The sequence below is a fragment of the Miscanthus floridulus genome, chromosome 5 (genome assembly GCF_019320115.1).
Source record: "Miscanthus floridulus cultivar M001 chromosome 5, ASM1932011v1, whole genome shotgun sequence".
NCBI lineage: Eukaryota > Viridiplantae > Streptophyta > Magnoliopsida > Poales > Poaceae > Miscanthus > Miscanthus floridulus.
In genome coordinates, this window is record NC_089584.1 from 85,547,889 (window position 1) to 85,558,243 (window position 10,355).

At 42.5% G+C, this 10,355-nt stretch overlaps 1 pseudogene; it reads left to right on the forward strand.

Moving 5' to 3' along the window:
* Positions 1–3,235: 3,235 nt before the first annotated feature.
* LOC136454859 (uncharacterized) lies at positions 3,236–5,275 on the forward strand (annotated as a pseudogene).
* The last annotated feature ends 5,080 nt before the right edge of the window (positions 5,276–10,355 follow it).

A 10,355-nucleotide genomic window follows, 5' to 3' on the forward strand; every position in this document is an offset into this window, starting at 1 on the left:
ATCTTCTGGCTAGTTAGCATTTTCTGTACAAACTAACTAGCTAGCGTCCGAACTGCATGTCACCTCATGTATTCGTGCATTACACCGGTATGCATCTCACTGATAAAGTCAAAAGCAAGTCTTGCTCTTAACTAGATTGCGTCTATGAAAAAAGTATAGTAAACCCCTACCAAGATTATCTGCAACCACGTAAAGTCAATTGACATCTGCATGTCCTATGTCTGTAAAGAAAATAAAGATTACATGCAAATTAGCATTGCCTTCTGATCTAATTAGCATGCCTGCTCCGGCTTGCACGAGAAGTATCATGATCAAACCACCTGCATATACATATATATATATATATATATATATATATATATATATATATATATATATATATATATATATATATATATATATATATATATATATATATATATATACACACACACACACACACACATATACATATACCCAAAAAAGTGCCAATTTAGTGTTGCGTCAAATTCAACAGATACACTGCATTCAAATCTAATAAATTTTGCAGAGACAACAAAATCAAATGGTCACTCTGAGGGTGGCTATCTTAGCCAATAGATTATAAAATAATGTTCTTTTTATGTGTTTAGGTGGCCTTCATCTGAACCCCTGCTAAACCATATATAATAAACTAAGCAAAATCTATTTATTAATTCATGTCAAATCTCAAGCCATGACCGTTGATGCTAATTAACCAGCTGCAGGGCTACGGTAAAATAAAATAACCAAACGTTACAAACACGTGAACTTAGCCCAAACTAAATAGGCTTTGTCATGTTCATCCTAATTTCCACACATGTCATCTATGCCCGGCATAAGCTCTCCGAGCCAGGTGCCGAGCATCATGAGTAAATTAAATGTTGCATGCCATACCATGAGTATATATGGTAACCTTGATAAAATAAATTAATTGCACGTGCCTTGGCCGAGTCGATGATGCAACATATCTTTCTAGGCCATGGCAAAATAAATACTTTGGCTTAGCTCAAATAAAATATTGCACCATATGCTGAGTACATTCATGAACGGGCATCTAAAAACATGCTAAATCATGATCTTAAATGATCCAAAAGACTATGTCAAATTTAGTCTTCAAAGTAAATTACGTGCATACATACATGATACTATGCACCAAAGAAATGTCCAACAAACAAACAAATCATTCTCTCCTGGTCGTATATGCATATGGGGCATGGTCAAGAGGTCCCATGATGAGTTAGCTAAATTTAGCGCCATATCATGATATGAACAAATAATAATATATTCATAAATGCTTTGCATAGATTAACTACATGCATATCATGGGTCGCTAGAATGCTAAACAAGCTAGCGACCAATCGTATAAGGAGTATATGTTAGCTCCTCAACAAATGAAAATGCTATGTTTAAATAAAATAACATGCATCAAGTTCAAGCCTATGCCAAGCATACATATTCATCCATCCATCCGAGACTACAAGACTGAAGACTTTGTTTTCTTTTTGTAGTTTGTAATAGGAAGCCATATGATGTAATCTTATTTTTCATGTACTCATGTTGGAACTCTTAATCAAGGGTGTTCTCTACAGAGATGTAATTAACATAATTTTTATGGAAATATAAGAATTATGGAAGTATGGACTTGCAATACATGTTCTTTTTCTTTTGTCCCAATTAAATTTAACCAAAACCAAATTTGTCTCTGCTGACGCGGAGGCGGGTCATAGCCACCCGTTTCCCCGCCATCAGATTCTGGCACACCCAGTGGGACCTACTTCTCCCCTCATCTTTGAGTTCCAACATGGTTGCATCATACGGCTTTGACCTAAATTGTCAAATGAAATTATATGTGCATTCATATTTGCATTCAAGAAAACTCATATATGATTTTCTTATATGAAGGTATGGTCGGACGTGTTCAAGACTTCATCACGATCTGCATTGGTTCCCTCTGGGTCGATGTTCCCATGGGTCCCGTTCAAGCTTCCAACAGTGCTGGTTCACTCCACACTACAGCTGTGTCACTGGCTATAAGAGGTCAATTCCAAACCTGAGGAAGGGTTCACCCCTATCATGTCCAAAGGCGCAAAGCAGTGGGCAAGAAGAGTTGCTGCCAAAGCAAGGATGATGTCCTCCAATGAGCGCACTACCAATGTGCGCAAGGCCACATTCTCCAATGTGGTTGCTCCTGTCTCATCCAAGCCCAAGAGCACCAAGTCCCCTAGTTCCAAGATGGCGCCAAAGTTTCGCCCCGCCATGCTTGGGGAGTGGCCTATATGTGCCAAAAGGGTGTCGCCAACCAAGTTGATGCCACCAATGATATCCTCTTCATCGACTCCAAAGACAAGGGGGGAAATGCCACCTTCAATTACTCATGATAAGCTGGGGGCTGGTTCCTCCAAACCTGCCCCAAGCATACTAGGGGCACCTCCAACAAAGAATGCATTGACAATAGCTTTCCCACCTCCAAATAGGGGGATAGTGCTATGGGATCAACCTCAACGTCCGCACCCCTACAACAAAGAAAGGGTTGTAGCGGTGGGAGAGATGGATTACCTGCGTCCTTCCAACAAAGGAAAGGTCGTGGCAACAGAATATAGTATGTCGTCCACTAAAAGTGATTCATCAACAAAAAGCCAACTTGGGGCTGAAGCTCCTGAGTTTATCCCCACTTTGGTCTATAATCCCAGCAATGATCTACCTAAGCGTGAGCTTCGGTGGCAAGGGATTCACCTCTCCCTCAATGATATAAAGAGGGGACATGTTGATCCGGCTGCGACACTCTCTGATCCTATATCATCAGAGGTGGCACCGTCATGGCCTTCTGTACAAGATTCTATGTCTCCAAAGCGACATCACCGACAGCAACGCAAAATCCTTCAAGCATGGGCCAACTTCAACAACGCAATTGACTCTATGACTAATGCACAACGTGCTTATGTTTGTGATTCAATTTTGGCTCAACAAAGCAGGGAATATCGCAGGATCCAAAAATGTTGCGAGGTAAGCTTTTCAGGCTTCCATCAAAAGGGCCATATGCCAGGACCTAAGGAGCTTGTTGCCTGGAGCATCCACATCCTCAAATAATATTGAGGGTGAAATCATGCGACGCGCCAAAATTTTGGCCAAACTATCCGAGCATCAAGAGTTTGTAAAAAGGAACTCGAGGCGAGGGAGATATGCAAAGCAGGCTGCCAATGTATGTGCAAGATGTGCCAGCTTAAAGCAAAGGGCGATGGCAATACCAACTAACTCCACGTCTAGTTGGGTACAATGGGATGCGTCATCAAGACATGCTGGTGGCACCCAAGGAGAAATAAAAGCAGCCACTCCAAAAGTGGAAGATACAACAACACTAGCTTATCGGCCTCCTCATAAAAGAGCCTCGAGCAACCGTTTTGAGGTATTCTCTTCAATGCCAATGATTGTTGAGGAAGCATCCTGCAACACGAGTGATACTTCCTCCGCTTCTACACACTTCAAAAGAAAGAAGCCTCATAAACAAATTCTGGTGGGTCATCGTCCGGTGACTCGAAGCTTAACAAACTCTAGTAATTCAAGAAATAATACGATCTATGTAGGGTCTTATAACCCCCTATTTGATTATCATTCTAACTTTGAAAATGAATTATCGGATACTGCAGGCTCGGTTGATCCAAAGCCACTAAATGGTGAAGATCCACAAGCCCCAAGTGAGGATGACTCACAACCTCCGCATAGTGAGAGTGAGCCTAGCAGTGCTGAACAAATGCTTGCCACAAATCAAGGTCAATCCGTTGAAGAGCAGATGAACCAAATGATGGCTGCCTTACAACAAAAAGAAGAAGAGTTGGCCGCGCTTCGTGAGTAGGTGGCCAACACCAGAAATCATACAAATGATGTGAACACTTCGACCAGTCATAATGGTCCCCATCACCAACCTGAAATCACACTCAAAGCCATACAAAGGATGATTTCGGAAGGCGTAAAGGCTCAATATATGCAAACGCATTATTCCATGCGTTCGGGGTATGTGAAACCATATCCACCGGAGGTGGACATGGTACCATTTCCAAACAACTATCGCCAACCGCAATTTAGTAAATTTAATGGGACCAGATCACCACATGAACATGTGGCCCATTTCCTTCCTGCGTGTCAACATACAGCCCACAATGGAGCTCTTCTCCGTTAATTTGTACAAACATTATCGGGTCTAGCTTTCACATGGTATAGCAAGTTGGCACCTGGCTCCATCCGTACATGGGAACAAATGCAAGGCGCCTTCCTAGAGAACTTTTATAGCACTCAAAGGATGGTGGGAATAACTGAGCTGACTCAAACCTTACAAAGGCCAAATGAGAAAGCTGTGGATTTCATCAATAGGTGGAGGAATTTAAGCCTCCACTGCCCACAGCCAATCACCGAACCAGAAGCAGTTCGTATGTGTATGAATAACTTGAGCCCGGACATGGCCATTCACCTGCAAGGTGTAAGGCCAATAACTTTCGAAGAGTTGTCCTCAAAGGCCATAGACATAGAGAATTATATGCATCACATGTCTCATCCACCGAGGACGTTCCACAAGGTGCCATTGGATAAAAACAACCCATGAGATAAGCCCACATCTTCTAAGCCGAAGCAAATGCAGGCCATGGAGACAACGATGGGTCCTCAAAAGTTCCAAACCGGGGGCACCGCCACAAGATTACCAAGCAAAGGGGGTGCACTAGCTCCTAGAAGGCCAACTCTTAGCGAGTGTCAAAATTAGAAGTACTCTTTCCCCAATGAAGAAGTGGGGGATCTCTTCATGGGCCTACGGGAGTTGAAACTCATCGAGCTCCCCAAACCAAAAAGGCCGAAAGAAGCTTCTAAATTCGATGAGCCAAATTTTTGTCACTTTCATCGCATCTTGGGTCATATGCTCAAAGATTGTTTTGTGGTCAAAAACATGATATAAAAGCTCATAGATGAAGGCACCATAGATGTCGATCTACTCAAAAGCATGACAAATGGAAAGAAAATGGCTACGTCAAATGTCACCACTTTTCAAAGTGATCCGGTGAGTTGTGCAACTCCAAAAATGTGGCCAACTTATGATCGATGTATGATATCAAAACCTGAGCATATGTTAATATGTCTTTCTCAGGGCATACACAACAGCAAGCTAAGCCCTAGCATGAAGGCAAGGCTTTCATTCGGTGGATCCACACCCCAAAATGTGGACCATCAGGTTCCCAAAGATCAGGAGAGAGTCGACAGCAACTCTCAAGACGATTTGCTCTTCGACGAATGATGGAAAAGGGCAAAGGCCCGCGCTTCTACCAAATATAAAAAAGCACGAGGACAACCCCCTCGAAGAATATGCTGCTTTCCCCATAGGTGTTTTTGAGGATGATGAGGAGTCTCTTCACTTCCCTAAAGAAGAGGCACCCGAAGTTGATGAAGTTCAACTTAGATCAGGCCATCAACTACATAGGCCATCTCCTCAACAAAAAAATCACCCAAATGTAACTCTGAATGATGCGACTGACCATACTCCTAATGTGTCGGTCAAGTATGATGTAATCTCACACTTGAAGAAAATACCAGCTATGTTTTATGTGTATGAAGCCTTGTGTCTCTCTTCTGATTTGTGAAATGCATTTATTACTGCACTTTCCTTCCCTAAAGATTATAAGGTTGAGGTTTCACAAGCAGAAGTAAAATTATCCCAAACTCAAAGTATTGCGTTCAATGATGAGGATCTGTTGTTAGGAAATAAAAAGCATAACAGACCCCCTTCTTATGTTCGGCGAGATCGATGATCTCCCCATTAATAGCATAATGATTGATGGTGGTTCAGCCATAAACTTGTTACCCTTGCAAACTCTTAAAAAGATTGGGTATTCTAAAGGAGACCTATGTCGCTCAAATGTTGTCATTCATGGCTTTAACCAAGCTGGTCAAGAAGCATTGGGCACCATATCTCCGGTTCTAAAGTTTGAAAATCTTATGACATATGTATACTTCCATGTGATTGATGCGGCTACCTCATATAATGTTCTTATCGGTCGCCCATGGCTGCATGAAAATGGAGTTGTTCCATCTACTCTCCATCAATGCATTAAGTATAAAGATCCTTCAGGGAGCGTAGTAAGGATTTTTGCTGATAAAAAGCCATTCACTATAGCAGAATCCTTCTATGCTGATGCAAAGTTTTATTTTGAGCCTATTGATAAAGTCTCAAAACCAAAATCATCATTGTCATTAGAACAAAATATCCCAAAGATAGAAGATGTCAAGTCTTCGTCAAGCCGAAAGATATACCAATACATACCAAGCAATCAAAGGAAGGAAGGCAATATGATATTTCGCATCTTAAGTAAACCATCTCAAAATAGAGGTATTTCATTTCCAACTCCTTTACCTCCTTTGGTGCAAAATAAAATAAAACAAGCCCAAATTTAAAGGGATAATAAGAGTAAATTGGTTACACAGGTCACTTTGTTAAATAAAGATGATAAAACATTACCCATCTCTTTATATGACAACAAAGTTCTTTATATTATGCAACAGATGGGTTATGATATTTCTACTGGTCCTTCTTTATGCGATGGCTGGGGGCAGCTCGCACCATTTGAAAAGTTGATGTCCCAGGCTCAGCTTGAAGCCCTACACCAAGATCAAGCATTAAAAGAAGAGAAATATGGGTTAGGCTATGAAGTTAATATGACCTCTGCCGAACCTCTTGATGCTATGGAAGCATCTCCACAAATGGAGGATGGAAATCAATCAACTGTTGATGAGTTGGAAAAAATTAATATCGGCACGGACAACGATCCCCGACCAATCTTCATTAGTAAACTTCTATCTAAAGAAAGTAAGGAAGAATACTATAAATTTCTTTCTGCAAATAGAGATGTCTTTGCTTGGTCTTATGAAGAAATGCCAGGTCTAGACCCAATAGTTGTTGTGCATAAATTGGTCGTTCGGAAAGATGTTCCTCCGGTGAAGCAAGGACAAAGAAGATATCGTCCAGAACTTCTCCCACAAATAGAAGCTGAAGTTGATAAACTCATAGCTGCTGGGTTTATCCAAGAAGTGAAATACCCCAAATGGGTGTCTAGGATCGTGCCCACGAAAAAGAAAAATGGACAGATCTGTGTATGTGTGGATTTTAGAGATTTAAATAAAGCCTGTCCAAAAGATAAATTTCTAATTCCAATCTCTGAAATCCTTATTGTTGCCACTATGTGATATGAAATATTCTCCTTCATGGATGGTTTCTCTGGTTACAATGAAATAAAAAAGTCACCGAAAGATGAGGACTTAGCAGCATTCCGTACACCCAAGGGCATATATTGTTATAAAGTGATGCCCTTCGGATTAAAAAATGCCGGTGCCACGTATCAACCTGCAATGACCATTGTCCTTGATGGGTTGTTGTACAAAATCATTGAGTGCTATATAGATGATATTGTTGTAAAATCTAAGCGCGAGAAAGATCACTTAAAACACTTGGAAATGGTGTTTGACCACCTTAGAAAACATAAATTAAAGACGAATCCTATGAAGTGCGCCTTCAGAGTATCTTCAGGAAAATTCCTTGGTTTCATAGTCGCCAAGCGTGGCATTGAAATTGACCCTACTAAAATAAAGACAATTGTCGACATGCCTCGACCAACAAACTTGCATGAATTAAAGAGCCTCCAAGGCCATTTAGCGTACATTAGAAGGTACATCTCAAACCTGTCCGGGAGGTGCAAACCTTTTTCTCGGCTCATGAAGAAAGGAGTCCCGTTTCAATGGGATCAAGCATGTCAAAATGCATTCGAGGACATAAAAAAATATTTAACAAATCCTCCTGTCTTAGGTGCTCCAATTAAAGGGTAACCATTAATCCTCTATACGGCAGCCATGCCGACTTCATTAGGCGCTCTTTTGGCACAAACCAATGATACAGGGAAAGATGTCTCCCTATATTATTTAAGCCACACCCTACAGGGGCAGAGTGCAATTACCCAGATATAAAAAAATATGCCTGGCACTTGTATTTGCAGCACAAAAGCTTCGCCATTACATTCTAGAACATACAGTACATCTTGTCTCGAGAGCTGATCCACTCCGACATATCTTAAATAAAATGACATTATCTAGTAGATTAGCTAAGTGGGTGATGTTCCTTTCACAATTTGATATTGTGTTCGTGCCTCAAAAAGCCATTAAAGGTCAAGCTACTAAGTCACTACTCACTAAGAGCTCTCACAATTATTACACTAAAGAGCTCCACTAGATGGACTTAAGCTATAAAGCAAGCTCTCAATTCTAGCTACACTAAAGAGCTTGCTACAACTAGTTTGCGGGAATGTAAATAAGTAAGTAAGGTGATTATACCGCCTCATAGAGGAGTGAACCAATCACAAGATGAATACTTATTCAATCACCAGGAGAATACCAAAGGGCAAGAGAACCAATTTTCTCCCGAGGTTCACGTGCTTGCCAACATGCTACGTCCCCGTTGTGCCGACCAACACTTGGTGGTTTGGTGGCTAAGAGGTGTTGCACGAACCTCGTCCACACAATTGGACACTGCAAGAACCTACCCACAAGTGAGGTAACTCAATGACACGAGCAATCCACTAGGGTTACCTTTTGGCGCTCCGCCGGGGAAGGCACAAGTCCCCTCACAATCACCGAAGATGGCCACAAACAATCACCAACTCATGCCAATCCTCCTCCACTGCTCCAAGCCATCTAGGTGGTGGCAACCACCAAGAGCAACAAGCGAATCCGGCAGCGAAACACGAACATCAAGTGCCTCTAGATGCAATCACTCAAGCAATGCACTTGGATTCTCTCCCAATCTCACAAAGATGCTGAATCAATGATGGAGATGAGTGGAAGGACTTTGGCTAAGCTCATAAGGTTGCTATATCAATGCAAATGGCCCAGAGAGTGAGCTTGAGCCAGCCATGGGGCTTAAATAGAAGCCCCCATGAAATAGAGCCGTTGGATCCTCAGTCTACTGAAAAACAGGGTGATCGGAAGTGCCGGTCAGATCAACCAGACGCTGGTCCCTAGCGTCTGGTCGTGCGATGCATGACATGTGGCACCTGCTTCAAACGCTGATCGCCTGATCTCAACGGTCATCAGTACATTTAAGTTGTGACCGGACGCGCTTCTTCGAAGTGACCAGACGCAGGACCTTAGCGTCCGGTCATTTCCAGTAAAGTTCCATTCATGACCGGACGTATGACCCCAGCGTTCTATCACTTCTAGTAAGTATCCAGAGACAATTTTTCATGATCAGACGCCCTGACCAGACTCACCCAGCATCCGGTCAGTCACCCTCTTCTCTGTGCGCTGCCACGTCAGCAGGACCAGACGCACCCCGTCAGCATCCGGTCACAAAGTGACCAGCGTTCGGTCGAAGACCGACGCTAGAATCTTCACTGCTTCCACTGATCGGATGCTCCGGTTCAGTTGAGGCCAGCGTCCGGTGTGCTCTGTGAAAACCTGTCTTTTTTGTACAGGGCGCCGGTGGCATCGTCGGACACTCCACCAGTGAAGTTTCTTACCCTTGCTCCCAAGTGCTAAACACAATGTGTATCACCTTTGTGCATGTGTGTTAGCATATTTTCACAAACATTTTCAAGGGTGTTAGCACTCCACTAGATCCTAAATGCATATGCAATGAGTTAAAGAATCTAGTGGCACTTTGATAACCGCATTTCGATACGAGTTTCACCCCTCTTAATAGTATGGCTATCGATCCTAAATGTGAACACACTCTCTAAGTGTCTCGATCACTAAACCGAAAAGCTCCTATCAATTTCACCTTTGCCTTGAGCTTTTTGTTTTTCTTTGCTCTTTTCCAAGTCCAAGCATATGATCATCACCATGCCATCACCATCATCATAATGTCATGATCTTCATTTGCTTCACCACTTGGAATGTGCCACCTATCTCATAATTACTTTTATAAACTAGGTTAGCACTTAGGGTTTCATTAATTTACCAAAACCAAACTAGAGCTTTCACTCTGTGGCTTCGGTGCTGTGGACGTCAGCCAGAAACTGGCATAGGATCTTGGGCACCGCGCTGCCAGCCTTCATGATCTGGAACACGGGGCAGCTATAGTGTGCACCACGCACAGTGGCGGTGAGGGTCGGGCAACCATGGTAGCTACCCTACACTATAGGTTAGGTCCTGAGGCAATAGATGGAAGGAGGAAAGAAGATGGAAGAATCAACACTTGCAGGCTGCGTCCATCCATGGCTTCATCAAATTTCGCTCCCAATCTCAGCATGTTTCCTCTAGTTGTTTGCTTGATTTTGTTGTCGTAGCTTCATACCGAAGATGTGTCCCGCGCCGCAGCAACGAAGTCAGCTCAA